The 17,288-nt window shown below is 46.0% G+C and overlaps 1 protein-coding gene across 2 annotated transcripts in view; it reads right to left on the bottom strand.

Annotated features, from left to right (window-relative positions):
• Positions 1-14,801, bottom strand: part of RAP1A (RAP1A, member of RAS oncogene family) — a 221,457-nt gene extending 206,656 nt beyond the window's left edge. The window contains exon 1 of one of the 2 annotated variants that reach the window (XM_068269744.1): positions 14,621-14,801. The gene's annotated coding sequence lies outside the window, so the exon portion shown is untranslated. The remainder of the gene's footprint in view (positions 1-14,620) is intronic. The other variant, XM_068269743.1, reaches the window with a different exon arrangement.
• Positions 14,802-17,288: the final 2,487 nt, after the last annotated feature.

The following is a 17,288-nucleotide window of genomic DNA, read 5'->3' on the forward strand; positions in this document are numbered from 1 at the left end:
CAGATGTGAAAAGTGATGGTCTGGGAGAGGACAACACTACAGATCTGCTGAAGGTACTACGTTGCTTGAAAAAGCACAAGGTGGACATGGAATTGCATGGTCATACATTATCGGAATATTACCGCAATAAGAAGATTCCTAAAGGCTTCAGATTGGGAATATAACCCACTATTAGCCGGAATAAAATGGAATTTTGTGATAGGTGGTCTACGCAACACTCGCTAAGCTACATGCTTATGATTATTGAAGAAGTCAGAGTATTATTATCTCAAGTCGATAAGTATTTATCCCCTGTACAAAACAGATTGGATGAATTGAAAATTAATTATGTCAAACTTACCGAACAGATCAGGGTGATTGACAAAGAGATCGAGGAATATAAACAACAGGTTCAACAAAGGAAGCGGGAAAAATACAGGCAAATCTGCCAAGATCACCAAGACGGGATATACCCGTGGGTTACTGGAGCAAACCAAAAGGAGAGGACAAATCAAAATCAAACCCTGACTCTGACGTACCGACTGAAAATCCATCATCAGAGAGTGATACCCCAGGACCTTCGGGGTTTCAGGGAGAAACGCAAAAGGAGACATCCCAGGAGGGGAAAAACCAAAAGGAAAGGCAATTCAATCCCAGCCACAGCATCCACAGACCCGGAGTGTGAACCAGAATCCCCGGTAATCAATCTAAGTGGTCACCCCCTCAATAAACACGAAATGGGGGTCCTTTTGAAGGGGCTATCATTCTGCCCAACAGCAAGATTTGAACCATTCAAATTCGAGGTTGACCTGTTCAAATATGAGCGTCTGCTGAAACTTAAACAGTTTTTCCATGACAAACCAAGTACACCTACTGTGACACAAACTTCAAGGTTTAAGCTTAAGAGCTCATTTATACCACCAGGCTTGTTTTCCAGTATAGAAACCTTCGTCAACACAGTTAAATATGATGTTTTACAAAATAACAAAAAGAACGGGTAGGGCTGCACGATTTTCCGGTTTAAAACCGAAACCGCGGTTCCCGTGAAGACGATCTGGTGATCGTCAGTGTCCGCGGTTTACGGTGTTTTAGTGCCCGCGCTTGGCCGCATGGTCCGCCTACCGTTACGAGCCGAGGAGAGCCGGAGAAACAGTGCATATTCCAAGATGTTAATGAGCCGGGCAGCGGGCGGGCAGGTCCAGTCCAGAGCGGCACACAGCTTCACCAATCGCTGGATAGCAATGGAATGACGGAGGCGGTAGGCGGAGCTGTACGCTCTGTACAGCTCCGCCTACCGCTGCCATCATACCATCGCTATCCAGCGATTGGTGAAGCTGTGTGCCGCTCTGGACTGGACTCTCCTCCCCCGCTGCCCGGCTCAACATCTTGGCATATGCAATGCTTCTGCGGCTCTCCTCGGCACGTAGCGTAGGCACTGCTTCTGCCAGTGGATCCGCCCCCCCCTGCTGCCCGGCTCATACGCCGCACATTGTTCAAGACCAGGGGTCATCATAGAGGGCTTCAGGTTTCATAAATGTGCATTGCCTGGAATACAATGCGAATGCACAGCAAAATTTTCTGACAGAGCCCGCCATAGCTAGGCTCCACCCTCATACGAGCTAGACTAGGTCTTGTCGTTCAGCCCCCTGCCATCAACCTGACAGTGACAGACACTGATTCCGCCCCGCTAAAGCTTGTTTTGAAAAAAAAACGTGAAAAAAAATCGAAATCGCAATTTATGAGAGAAAAATTGCAATTTCAATTTTTACCTAAAATCGTGCAGCCCTAGAATGGAAGGAGAATGAATAAATCCAATCTGATGTGGAATGAGCGACAAGCCATCAAATCATTGAGAAATAACAGAGAAATGATCATCAAGCCCGCAGATAAGGGGGGAGCCATTGTCATCATGGATTATAAACACAGCGTGGGGATCAGAGATATGTTGGCTGACCACATCAGCTACCAGGAGATCATGAATGATCCAACTTTGAAGATCTCAAAACAACTGGATGATCTCCTTACACTGGCCATTAACAACAACTGGATCACAGAATGAGAGAAAGAATTTCTGTCTCCGGAGTTCCCTCAACGACCAGCAATATATGGGCTGCCAAAAATTCATAAAGGTTTAATGCCTTTAAAGTTCAGACCAATCATATCTGGAACAGATTCGGTCACACAACCAATTGCACAGTTTATCAACTTCCAGCTACAACCAATTGTACAATCATTACCAGCTTATCTTAAAGATACCAATCACTTTTTGAGCAGATTGGAAGAGATTACAGTGGCTACCCGGGACATGATCCATTGCACCATGGACATCGGTTCACTTTACACGTTGATCCCAAACGTAGCGGGCCTGGAAGCGGTAAGACACCGTTTCCAAACTGGACAATATTTGTTACCCACAGAGTTTATACTAGCCGGTCTTGAACTGATATTGACCACAAACTGTTTTAAATTCGAAAAGGCATGGTATAGACTATGCTGGGGGACAGCCATGGGTGGTTCGGCAGCCCCGGCCTATGCAAATTTATTTGTCGGGCACCTTGAGGAGACCAGGGTTTATACATCGCCTCTGTATCACGAGCACGTCGTCTTTTGGACTAGATTCATAGACGGCGTGTTGGTGATATGGAACGGTGATCTGGGGTCGCTGCAGGGGTTCGTTGAGTACTTGAACACTCTTTTTGAGGGTATAGTTTTCAATCCTGAGATCTCATACCAGGAGGTCCCATTCTTGGATGTCATGGTAAAGAAAATGGAGGATGGGCTGTCAACCACTTTGTATAGAAAACCCACGGATCGTAACACACTGCTCCAATATAATAGTGCACATCCTGACCATCTCATGAAAGGTTTACCTGTTTCGCAATTTCTTAGGGTGCTGAGAATTTGTAAACATGATGAGGATGCAGAATTGGAACTATCAGGTATGAAAATGAGATTAATGGAAATAGGGTACCCAGAGAGTGTTCCAGAGAGTGTTCTGTCTAGCGCTATAGCTAGAGCAAGAGAGATACACGCAGGCAAAACAACACGTGAAAATAAGAAGGGTGTTCCCTTCGTGCAGGATTTCAACTCTCTGTCAGGATGTGTTAAGCATTGTGTGACCAAGAATCTGTCCATATTGCAATGAGACACGAATTTGACCCTGGTGATAAAAGAAAAACTATTGTTCTCCTACAGATCGAACAGAAGCCTGAAGGAAATTCTGGTCCAAGCAGACCCATATGATAAATACTGTGGTACACCTTTTAAGTTCTCAGACAGGAAGGGGTGTTATCGATGCCAGAACTGTAATGTGTGTAATTCATGGAATACTGGTGAATACTTTGTACATCCAAGTAGCGGTAAAAAGTACTTTATACAGGACTACTACAATTGCAATACTGACCACTGTACATACATGCTGAAATGCCCGTGTGGTATGGGATACGTTGGGAAAACAACGAGTGCATTCAAGGTCAGGTTTCAACATCACAGGAGTGACATCAAAGTAGCAATTGAAGCTAAATTGAAAAATAGGATGCTTGATGCGACAAAACCAGTAGCTATGCATTTTGTTGAGAGGGGTCACCGTGTCAGTGAATTAAGAGGTCTGGGCATTGAACAGGTGAGGAAACCGAGGAGAGGGTGTGATAGGGACAAATTGCTCCTACAGAGGGAGGCGTATTGGATATATACACTGGAAATATTACAACCAAAAGGTTTGAATCAAATCAACCCCTTCACATGCTTCCTCGATGACAGATGATCCGTGTATGTGTATATGGACCTTCCCTTGGTTGGAGGGATTTTTGATGAGGTTTATTCTGTTGACTCTGTTCTATAAGTATGTAGATTGTAGCTCTATTAGCATGCAGTGTTTTGCAGTTGACTCAGCCAGTTTTTATATATTATATGTCATATTCTGTTACACTGGGATTTTTTATTTTTTTTTAATGTATGGGAAGCGTGGCATCTCTTCTGATTCCCCCTTCTTTCTTTTCCTTTTTTTCTTTCCCTTATCCTTCTCTTCCCCCCTTGATCTATTCGCCTGAATAATCTTCTCTCTTTTCCCCTCCCTCATCTTTCCTCTTTTCTTTCTCCCTTATCTTCTCCTACCTCCATATGGCCTTTTAACCTATGTTAACAATGGTGAGGGGTTAATTTAAGCGTGTGCTGTACATACATCCATGTAGACGCAATCTGCATGTCACTGGTGCGCACTGTGTCCAGTGTGCCTCGGTATGGGTAACTATGGTTACGTTTTCTGAGTTGGGAGGCAGGTAATGAGCGCTCTTAGAAGCACCCCCTAGCCAATAGAGAGCCTTGAGCCAGAGAGGGCAACGCTGGCTATCTAGCCATGCCCCCCACCACTCGTTCTCAGTACCTCGTCAGGTCCCGTTCGATGCAGAGACAAGGGGGTGTCATGGGCACGCCCATCCCCGGATCTGATTGGTTGGAGCAACCTGCTTGACATGTTGCTATGGTTACCTTACACGGAGACACCGCGCAATCAGCCTAACGGCTGGAGCTCGATGCAGACGGCAGTTGGCACGAGTTTCATAGTTGAGGCTGCAATTATGCAGTTTGTTACCCATGAGGATTGTATCTTAGGACTACAACTGCGCATTGAGTGACATGTGGATGAGTATAGACATTGGTCTATCAGGCAGGTCAATTTATCGGCAATTCGATTTATTATTGTGACAGATTTATTATTGTGACAGTGAGATTTATGCAATATTGGTTGTTGGAGGATAATGAGTATGGTAATGAAGGGGGAGGTTTCCTTTCCGATGCCTGGGAATTGATCACTGCTTATATATTTGTGTTTGTAACCTGCATCACTTGTATGTCTGCACTGTATCTGATGAAGGGGACCCTTCGTGACAACGAAACAATTGTCATATGTTGCACATGCAATAAGGAATACATTTCCTGGAAAACTTACGCTGGTGTGCTAGCCGTACTTGGATTTTCTACCATCTAGGATGTAAGGGGGCTTTTGCTATTAACTGCTGGTCGCGCGTTTTGTGTCATTAACAAACTGTCATTTACCGCATTTGAATGTATACTTTTTTTCCAGGGCTGTGAAGTCTGTACAAAAATCCACCGACTCCTCAGGTTAGGATTCCACCGACTCCGATTCCTCTAATTTGCATATTACAATTTAGTTGATTGAAAGTATGTAACATGAAATGCATCTCTTAACTGCCAACACTTAGGAATTTTAAAATACAACTGAAGTGAGAGGGATATGGAGGCTGCTATATTTATTCCCTTTTAAACAATACCAGTTACCTGGCTAGCCGGCTAATCGTCTGCCTCTAATACTTTTAGTCATAGACTAAAACTAGTCCTTGGTAAGAGTGCTTGTAGAAGGTACAGACAGGAACAAAGAACATCTATCAGAGTGATGTGCAGGTACTCTGCAGGGGAATGAGGGGATTCTTCCTCCATTACACATTCTTCATGCACAATCTGACCCAGGTTTCTGGGTGATAGACAACACCTCTGTGTTCAATGTGCACAACATTCTCAGTGGATTCCCTGCAGCTCTTGGGGAGTGCATATGTAGAGTACTACTGTTTAACAAAGTAAACCTGAGACAGATGAAATTAAAGTTTTATACATACATGGGGCTTCCTCCAGCCATCTTTAGGCTAATCAGTCCCTCGTTGTCGTCCTCCGCCACCTGGATCTTCTGCTAAGGGTCCAGGAACTTTAGCCAGTCGGGCATAGGGCGCATGCACACACTTCGCCGCTGGGAGCGTACTACACCTGTGCAGCACTATTGCGCAGGTGCAGAATGCTCCTGGCTGTGGGAGCAGCACACGGCCGGACTGCACTGACAGCCTGAATTACAGGGACTCCTAGCAGAAGATCCAGGTGGCGGAGGACAGCAAGGGACTGATTAGCCAGAAGGGGCTGGAGGAAGCCCCAGGTATGTATAAACCTTTTCTTTTCATCCGTCTCAGGTACCCTTTAATTCGTAGTCACCAAACCAAATTTTAACATATATTTGATTTCATGAGCAAAGTGAGTGCATAAATTTGCATAAACCAGCATCTACGCAGAATTATTTCCATCTCATTGACCATCTCTATAAGTGACACAGCTACACATCAGGCTTTATTCTTACAGCATAGATGTTATTTAGTATATAAAAGTTTCCTGTGTACACATATGTACAGTCACAATCAGATATGTGTATCTGACTTTAAAAATACGAGGACTGCTTTATTGAAGCAGTACAACTATTTTTTGATAGGTTTATTTCATTTTTGTGGACTAAGCACAGCTACTACTGTATAGAATTTATTAATGATGGCTATTATCTGAGAAATAGAACATTTTATCATATTTTCTATTTTAATTACAGTTTAAATTCATTCGGAGTCCGAGTCGGTGCATTTTTTTCCCAATTCAGACTCTAGGCTGCTACGGAAGATTAGGTATGTATTGCTGAGTGAAAACGGATCCAATCAATTATTGATCAGATCTGTTTTCTCTATGTGAACTGGGCCGCTGACAGAGCCAGCCAGATCCGGTGAAGCGGAGACCTGATCCGCTCACCGGATCCTTTTGGCTCAAAAACGCAATGTGAACTGGGCCTTAGGCACCTTCCCCACTTGTGCATCGCTAATTACATTTTCAGCAACGCAGTTATGCGTTCTGCAGGGAGAGAAATGCATAGAGTGTACTGTATGATGTTTCCATTAATTCCAAACTTCTGCTAAATTACCAAACTTCTGCTTCATGTCGTAAAACTTTAGTGAATTTGGAAAAAATAGTGTAAAATACCACATGAAGTATTTTACCGTCCAAAATTATTTTACCGAACTGCCCATTGTAAATAGAGCCAAATGTTGCCCCAAAAAGATACAAACAATGCAATTTCATTCATAATAAATGAATGAGCTTGCAACCGCATCAGGGAGAATCACGCAGCAACGCAGTGCAGGGTATTGCAATGGCCACCTATGTTGCATGCAGCATGGAGCAAACCATCAAATATAACGAAAAAAATTGCTCTCAGTTACAAGAGGGAGAATGAACCAAACCTTTGAAACTTCCATCCACCAATCCATTCTAGGAGGCATACATGCAGACAACCGGGAGACGCAGAAGTATAAGGCCTAGGGCCAAATTGCACTCCTACTAGGTATCCTAAAACACACTGCCTCTATAGATTTGTTGTATACTACCTCTCCTCTTGTTCCCCTCCCCCATTCCCTTTAGAATGTAAGATCGCAAGGGCAGGGCTCTCTCCCCCTTTTGTGTCTTGTAAGTCATTATACATTTTATTATGTTACTTTTATCACTGTCATTACCAATTCTCTATTTTGTATTCTGTATCATTTTTTGCATTTTGTCACAAATTATGTATCTTGTATATTGGTGTACACTATAGTCTGTATTATGTTAGTTTCTTACTTTGTACAGAGCCACGGAATGTTGGCGCTTTATAAATCAATATCAATAAGCGTAACCTTTCAACCTTTAATTGGGGGAGGAGGCAACACACACACAAAAAAAATGTGTATATAACCATTTCTCAGCTTTTATTTACATAAACGAAAAGTGTCCAGTCCAAAATTATTCATACCCTTCTCAATAATCAATAGCAAAGCCTTTATTGGCTATTACAGCAATCAAATGCTTCCTATAATTGCAGACTAGCTTTTTGTAGGTCTCAACAGGTATTTTTGCCCATTCATTTTTAGCAATGAGCTCCAAATCTTTCAGGTTGGAGGGTCTTCTTGCCATCACCCTGATCTTTAGCTCCCACCACAGAGTCTCAATTGGATTCAAGTCAGGACTCTGGCTGGGCCACTTCAAAACATTACTGTTGTTGTCTGCTAACCATTTCTTCACCACCGTTGCTGTGTGTTTTGGGTCATTGTTATGCTGAAATATCCACTGGTGCCCAAGGCCAAATTTCTCTGCAGACTGCCTGATGTCGTTGCTCTTTTTCATGGTGCCATTTAGTGTAATTAGGTTCCCTGGTCCATTGGTTGAAAAACATCCCCAAAGCATTAGGTTCCCACCACCATGTTGGACAGTGGGGGTGGTGTTCTTTGCGTTGAAGGCTTTTTTATGCCAAACCTCATTGTGACCAAACAATTCAATTTTTGTGTTTCATCTGACAATAACACAGACGACCAGAAGTCGTCGTCTTTGTCCAGATGAGCATTTGCTAAGGACATGCGGGCTTTTGTGTGCCTTATCGGGAAAAGTAGCATCCTCCTTGGTCTGCATCTGTGGAACCCAGCAGTGTGCTGTGTCTGTTGGATTTTCTGCCTTGAGACATTTCCACCAGCAGAGCCCAGATTCATCAGGGCCATCCTTGGTGGTGATCCTTGGATTGGATTTTTAAACTGTCTCACTATCCTCCTGGCCAGCACAGGTGTCACTTTTGGCTTCTGACCACGTCCTCTGAGATTTTCCAGTGTGGAACATCTTGTTTTTTTTAATAATACTTTGCCTGACCGATTTTAGGAAACTATTGACTTGACCGATTTCTGTCAGAAATTGCGATTTCGATTCAATTCACGGTTTTCTTCACATCAAGCTTTAGCACTTAATTCACAATGTACAGTAACATTTAAAAACATGCATTGACAGAAAATGACATTATCAAATTGATAGTGTTAATGTCTTTATGTCATGATTGTAAATGTTACTGTACAGTGTGAATTTAGTGCTACAGCTTGATACTGTATGCCCCCACCCCTCATAGCATGTATGGCCACTACCCCCCCCCCCCCCCACCCCTCATAGTATGTATGGCCACTACCCCCCCCCCCCACCCCTCATAGTATGTATGGCCACTACCCCCCCACCCCTCATAGTATGTATGGCCACTACCCCCCCCCACCCCTCATAGTATGTATGGCCACTACCCCCCCCACCCCTCATAGTATGTATGGCCACTACCCCCCCCCCCCACCCCCTCTTAGTATGTATGGCCACTACCCCCTCCCCTCATAGTATGTATGGCCACTACCCCCCTCCCCTCATAGTATGTATGGCCACTACCCCCCCCTCCCCTCATAGTATGTATGGCCACTACCCCCCCCCTCCCCTCATAGTATGTATGGCCACTACCCCCCCCCTCCCCTCATAGCATGTATGGCCACTACCCCCCCCCTCCCCTCATAGCATGTACGGCCAATACCCCCCCACTCCCCTCATAGTATGTATGGCCACTACCCCCCCACTCCCCTCATAGTATGTACGGCCACTACCCCCCCACTCCCCTCATAGTATGTATGGCCACTACCCCCCCACTCCCCTCATAGTATGTATGGCCACAACCCCCCCCCCACTCCCCTCATAGTATGTATGGCCACAACCCCCCCCCCACTCCCCTCATAGTATGTATGGCCACTATCCCCCCACCCCTCATAGTATGTATGGCCACTATCCCCCACCCCCCCATAGTATGTATGGCCACTATCCCCCCACCCCCTCATAGTATGTATGGCCACTATCCCCCCACCCCCTCATAGTATGTATGGCCACTATCCCCCCACCCCTCATAGTATGTATGGCCACTATCCCCCACCCCCCTCATAGTATGTATGGCCACTATCCCCCACCCCTCATAGCATGTATGGCCACTATCCCCCCACCCCTCATAGTATGTATGGCCACTATCCCCCCACCCCTCATAGTATGTATGGCCACTATCCCCCCACCCCTCATAGTATGTATGGCCACTATCCCCCCACCCCTCATAGTATGTATGGCCACTATCCCCCCACCCCTCATAGTATGTATGGCCACTATCCCCCCACCCCTCATAGTATGTATGGCCACTATCCCCCCACCCCTCATAGTATGTATGGCCACTATCCCCCCACCCCTCATAGTATGTATGGCCACTATCCCCCCACCCCTCATAGTATGTATGGCCACTATCCCCCCACCCCTCATAGTATGTATGGCCACTATCCCCCCACCCCTCATAGCATGTATGGCCACTATCCCCCCACCCCTCATAGCATGTATGGCCACTATCCCCCCACCCCTCATAGCATGTATGGCCACTATCCCCCCACCCCTCATAGCATGTATGGCCACTATCCCCCCACCCCTCATAGCATGTATGGCCACTATCCCCCCACCCCTCATAGCATGTATGGCCACTATCCCCCCACCCCTCATAGCATGTATGGCCACTATCCCCCCACCCCTCATAGCATGTATGGCCACTATCCCCCACCCCTCATAGCATGTATGGCCACTATCCCCCACCCCTCATAGCATGTATGGCCACTATCCCCCACCCCTCATAGCATGTATGGCCACTATCCCCCACCCCTCATAGCATGTATGGCCACTATCCCCCACCCCTCATAGCATGTATGGCCACTATCTCCCACCCCTCATAGTATGTATGGCCACTATCCCCCACCCCTCATAGTATGTATGGCCACTATCCCCCACCCCTCATAGTATAAACACCACCCCTAGGAAACCCCTGTTACTCCAGCTCTGACCTGTGGCAATACAGTAGCTGCTACAAATGTTTATGAAAGTAGCCTGTGTCACCCGGGATCCCCCGCCACATTTCTTCACCCTCCCCCCCCCATCCCGGCTCTGCCTCCTGCGCTCAACTCATCAGGCCAATTACCTTCTAGACGTCTCACCCTGCCATCACCATGGCAACCGTGCCATGCGAGACCAGGACGAGGATGGCAGAAAAGCCACTTCCCCTACCCACCTCCGTGAGTGAGAGCCGCCAGCCCGCCACTATGGGCTTGATTCACAAAGCGGTGCAAAGTGTTTGCACGCCTGTGAAAAGCCCCTTATCACGCCTAAACTCACTTTAGGCATGATAAGAAGAAACTCGGGCAAAGTTTTGCGCGCTTCGCGTGCAGCGCCCATTAAACCCTATGGGACTTTGCGCGCGCAAAACTTTGCACGCGGGAGCTTCGCGTGAAGAGCAGCAAAAATCGGTGATAACTCAGCTTTGCACGGCTTATCACGCCTAAAGTCTTTTAGGCGTGATAACTGAGTTATCACCGCTTTGTGAATCAAGCCCTATAAGCGGCAAGCTCTGCTCAGCGGGAGAAGGGACTGCTGAGCTTTTACTGTCTGCACAGCGCCGCGGATAGTGCCAGCCCAATATATCTTAAAAACCGCTGCTTTGACAATCACGGAACCATCATTTTCGTGATCGCGATTTCTATCCCATTTCGATACATCGTTCAGGTGTACTTTGCACTGTAGCCACTGGAACTTGAAAACATTGGGAAATGGCCTTGCAACCCTTTCCTGACTTGTGAGCAGCCACGATGTGCAGCCGCAGGTCCTCGTTGATCTTCTTTGTTTTAAGGTGGGCACACACATCAGATAAAAGTCTTTTCGAAAATGTAAGATCACAGACCAATTTTACCCGCTTCCGTGTAGTATGACAGCCATACCTACACAGTCTATTCTATTGAGCTGAACTCCCCAGATAAAAAATCTTTGAAAGATGATGTACACAAAGATGCTGTACATATGCAACAGATCAGTATGTGCAAAAGATCAGTTCCTGCAAAATACCCGTTCCTGCAAATTGCATTCATAGTCTATGATATCTGCAGATCTCATACACACCTTCTTTAACCAATTAACCTTCCTGGACGTAAAAGTTACGTCCAGGAGGCCATATGCGCTCCCACGGCCGTTAGCGTGTGCACGCGCTCCCGGCCCGCGGTTCGTTAGCCAGGCAATCAGTGAATCGGGCTATGGTGCCCGATCACTGATTCCTCTCCCCCGCAGAAAAAGCGACAGCTTCTCTCGGAAGCTTCGCTTTTTCTGGCTCTAGCGTCCCTCTAAGCGTACGTTACGCTTAGAGTGACATCACGTGAACAAAATCATGGCTGCCATCTTGTGGCCAAAAAGTAAAGCTACACCGAAATGTAAAAAAAAAATATATAAAAATAATCATATATTTACATTTAAGGGCCGGTTCACACTTGCGGTTCCCTGCCAAACGGACCGGATGACCTGACCGGATCCGGTCAGGTTGCATCAGGTGTTCATCAGGATGCGATCCGGATCCGTTTGGCAAAAGATAGTAGAAACCGAATAAAAATGTTGGGGTCTGGGAGGTCAGCAGAACGTGGATATGTGGAATCAGGCCCTCCGCTGTTTAGCACTCACCTCCACCTCCGACATACTGCCAACATCTCCAACACGTTTAAAGTCACTGCTGCTCCACTCCAAAATGCTTGCCCATGTGTCCCCATCCAAAATCGCCGCTACAATACGCATAGGAAGTGGGGTAGAACATCCGGATTTTTAGCCAGTGTGTTGTGCGCTCTCCGGTTCTCATTGGTTTGTATTGGCCGGATGGTGCAGTCCGGCTCCGCTCCGGATACGGCTGCCGGAGGAGCCGGACCAAAAAATAGCGCATGTTGGGTCTTATGCCGGAGTCCGGATCCGGTCCGGACGAAACGGACGCATGTGAACGGGACGCATAGGCTTTCATTGCTATGCCGTGCGTCCGTTCCGTCCGTTCTGCATGCGGTCCGGCTCGGCGATTCCGGACGGCGACCGCTAATGTGAACCGGGCCATAAAATGACAATTTAAATCCCACCCTCCAAAAAATACCTACATGAAATGTTTAATAAAAAACAAAAAAACATTACAATAATAATAAAAAAAAAAAATAAACACGTAAACATTTACCTAAGGGTCTAAACTTTTTAAATATCAATGTAAAGATGAAATATTTCTATTTTTTTTTTAAATTATAAGCTTGTAAATAGGGTTGGACGCAAAACGGAAAAAATGCACTTTTATTTCCAAATAAAATATTGTCACCATACATTGTGATAGGGACATAATTTAAACGGTGTAATAACCGGGACAAATAGACAAATAGAATACATGTGTTTTAATTATGGAGGCATGTATTATTTTAAAACTATAATGGCCGAAAACTGAGAAATAATGAATTTTTTCCATTTCTTTATCATTCTTCCTGTTAAAATGCATTTACAGTAAAGTGGCTCTTAGCAAAATGTACCCCCCAAAGAAAGCCTAATTGGTGGCGGAAAAAACAAGATATAGATCAGTTCATTGTTTATAAGCAGTGATAAAGTTATAGGCTAATGAATGGGAGGTGAAAATTGCTCAGATGCATAAAGTGAAAACGACTGAATGCGAAGTGGTTAACAGACATTCATCTGCAGATCAGATCCACCAGGATGGATCTTCAGATCTGCAGATAAATGTCCATTAAACAAGGTGTGTATGAGATATGCAGATATCATAGACTATATACATTTTGCAGGAACAGATCTTTGCAGGAAGTGATCTTTTGCAGATACTGATCTGTTGCATGTGTACAGCATCTTTGTGTACAGCATCTTGCAAATATTTGTATTTGATGGGGAGTTCATCTCAACAGAATAGACTGTGTAGGTATAGCTCTCATACTACATGGAAGGGGTAAAATTGGTCTGTGATCTTTCATTTTCCAAATACTTTTATCTGATGCGTGTGCCCACCTTTAGCCATGACTGTCTACATAGAGCAGCTGTTTTTCATGTGTTGAGTTGATTAAAACAGCTGCTCCCAATTAATCAGGGTAATTAAAATGCTTTAGAACAGCTTTGACTATTTGGAACGGTATAGAACTTTGGACTTCCCCACAGACTGACACTTTGTGAAGGGTATGAATAAATTTGGACTGGACACTTTTTTGCCCAAATGTAAATAAAAGCTGAGAAATGCCACCCCCCCCTCAAAAAAAAGCCTCTTGTACTTTGTCGTACTTCCCATCAAAAACATAGTTGCCGGTTGAATAAAAGTAACTTAAAGTCACACACACAAAATTGTACAGACAAGAATAAATGACATGACCTATACTGTTAAAACTCCCAAAACAAGATAAAAAAAATACACAATTTCCAGAAATGTTCCTAAAAGCATTTCTGCTGAAGCTACACCGGTAAAAACACAATAATAATAATAATAATAATAATAATAATAGTCAAACCTTTTCACAGTTCACAAATAAACTTTTTAATGACAAACATTACACTATAGCAGAGAGCCAAGAAACGATTGAGCTATCAGAAAAGGTAAACAAGTTTGCAGCACTCATGGCCACACACCTGAACAAGTATACAAACCCTAATAATAACTTTATCCCAAACACATGCTCTCCAGACCCCTGCTTCATTCTCATATCATGCCATATTATTCCTGAAGTGTAAGCCCTGCGACAGAAATCTGAACATTAAACCCAGGACAACCATATGAATGACAACAGCCTGTAGGCAACCAGAACGAACTCCGCTGTCGTGTGACACGCCGCGCGTGCGTGTGTACACACACACACACACACACACACACACACACACACACACACACACACACACACACACACACACACACACACACACACACACACACACACACACACACACACACACACACACACACACACACACACACACACACACACACACACACACACCGCCCGCAGGAAGTCCGTGTGACAGCAGGCCCTGACCGTACCGACCCTGCACCTAAAGGCCTACGTTCCAGAGGGCCTCCTCAGCTACCCACTCTACCTCTTGCTCTGTCTGCACAGCCAGCTGTGCTCCTCCTTACCCAAAAGCCAGAGCCACTTACCGACACTCAGCTTCTTCCGTGTCAACCCCTCCTTCAGCCAGAGACACCGGCAGATCACAATTCCCGTGATGAAAACCCAGAGTTGTCCCCCTGCTGGTCACAGAGGAACATCACTTGCTCCACAGCTACCTTACGCCGGGAACCCGCCTATCCAGTGCGCGCCACCGCCCCTTGGTCATAGGAGAAATGGGCGGTGTTCTGCGTGCGCGCGACCTTCAGGGGCTGTTTAGAAAGCCAATCACAGGCACGAGTTTCTGAAAACCGTTAAGTGGAAGGAAGTCACTGAAATGATAGAGAATGTGATGACGAGCTGCTTGTATTGGCTGTGCTGCACTGAATATGCTGTCATGCAGCGTTAAAAGGGGCTCTTCTACATTCCGGAATGTTTCATCTCAAGCTCACTCCAACCTGAATTATCGCAAATTCTCTCTGTTTTAAGAAAGCAAACTTTTGTTTTCCATAGCATTTTAGTAAGGGGGCTTTTAGGACCATTGTAGCCCCTCACACACTCCAATGAGTTCTGGTTCACCATGAGCTCGCTGGGTAGCCTGTAATAATAATAATAATAATAATGGCCCTCTCGGTGTTACCAGCCCTAATCCATAGAGCCATACATACCTCCCAACTTTTTGAGATGTGAAACAGGGACACTTAAAGAGACACTGAAGCGAAAAAAAATATATGATATTATGATTTGTATGTGTAGTACAGATAAGAAATAAAACATTAAGATCAGATACATCAGTCTAATTGTTTCAAGTACTGGAAGAGTTAAGAAACTCCAGTTGTTATCTCTATGCAAAAAAGCAGGACTTCCGAGGCCAAAACTAAGAAAATTACACTGTACCTTTTTCTTAGCCAGATCCACGGAGGACGCCCTGCGCGTCCTCCGCTCCGTTCTGCCGTCAGTGTCGGCCTATTCGTTCCCCCAGGGCAAGCCCCGACCCCACCGAACGGGTCGCATCGATGCCACCCCTAAGATGGCCGCCGCCTTGATCCGCGGCTGCGCAGTACGCTTTGCCGCGATTGCGACTGCGCAGCCTTTAGCCCGCCTCTCGTCGCATATGGGTCTCGGCATCCTCCTGAAGCGTGCGGCGGGAGGCGGGCTAAAGGCTGCGCAGTCGCAATCGCGGCAAAGCGTACTGCGCAGCCGCGGATCAAGGCGGCGGCCATCTTAGGGGTGGCATCGATGCGACCCGTTCGGTGGGGTCGGGGCTTGCCCTGGGGGAACGAATAGGCCGACACTGACGGCAGAACGGAGCGGAGGACGCGCAGGGCGTCCTCCGTGGATTCGGCTAGAAAAAAGGTACAGTGTAATTTTCTTAGTTTTGGCCTCGGAAGTCCTTTAAGCTACGACTTTCAAAGTCGTGGAGAGGGCTGTCTTCTGACTTTTATTATCTCGAGTGTTTTCTTTTTCTCTGCCAGAGGAGAGGTCATTAGTTCACAGACTGCTCTGAAAGAATAATTTTGAATGCTGAATGTTGTGTGATCTGCAAATATTATAGAATGATGCAATGTTAGAAAAAACACTATATACCTGAAAATAAAAATATGAGAATATTTTCTTTGCTGGTAATCTTCTAGTAATTATTCATAGTACACAACCAATTCATTATATCATATATTTTTTTCGCTTCAGTGTCTCTTTAAGCCACACACCCTGACACACCCCTAGTCATATATATATATATCTGCAATGTGGTAAGTGGAGTGGAGGTGAAAAAAGGATCGAGGCGCCAGCCGGCGGCTGTGTGTGGGATGCGGGCCTGGGATAAGATTGCCCCTCCGGATGTGCCCCCCAGTGTCTCCCTGTATGGATAGATAAGAGCGCAGCGGAGCAGGCAGTCTGACCATTCCTTCTCGCGTACCGGGCATCTATCTTGCTTCAATCCACTTCCTGTGACGTCACAGGAAGCGGAGAAGACCAGATGCCCGGTACGCGAGGAAGAATGGTAAGACTGCCTGCTCCGCTGCGCTCTTATCTCTCCATACAGGGGGACACTGGGGGGCACATTCGGAGGGAGGGAGGGACAATCTTATCCCAGACCCGCATCCAGAGCAGGGACAAGGTCCTCCAGCACCCAAGGCTGAGACACCAAAGTGCGCCCCTCCATCCATCCCACCCCAGCCGTCACACACTGATTGCTATTAGACTAAGAGGGCCACAGGGCCCACAACCTCCCCAACACCTTAATATTTAGTTATCTGGCTTGCAGTCACTGCTATGTATCCCCTTTTCTTATTTATTTCTGCTTCATACACAATTAGGAATGACAGCTGAATGAATTGTGCGCCCCCTCCTACACTGCGCCCTGAGGCTGGAGCCTCTCCAGCCTGTGCCTCGGCCCGGCCGTGCCCGCATCCCACACACAGCTGCCGGGACACAAACTTTTTGTTTTCCTCCGGTGCCTGCCGGGACACAAACCCGTGACCGTCCCGATGAAAACGGGACGGTTAGGGCCCCTGGCCATAGTAATCCATGCCATGCACTGTAGAGATGGGAAGTCCGGATCTTTTCAATGATTCGGATGATTTGAATCGGATCATTGAAAAGATCTGGATCTTTGATCCGAATCTCAAATCATTTTACTAGGGAAGTAGTGATGGGAATTCCGGCTCTTCTCGGAGAATCGGCTCTTCTGAATCGGCTCCCATTAAAGAGCCGGCT

The sequence above is a fragment of the Hyperolius riggenbachi genome, chromosome 2 (assembly GCF_040937935.1).
Source record: "Hyperolius riggenbachi isolate aHypRig1 chromosome 2, aHypRig1.pri, whole genome shotgun sequence".
NCBI lineage: Eukaryota > Metazoa > Chordata > Amphibia > Anura > Hyperoliidae > Hyperolius > Hyperolius riggenbachi.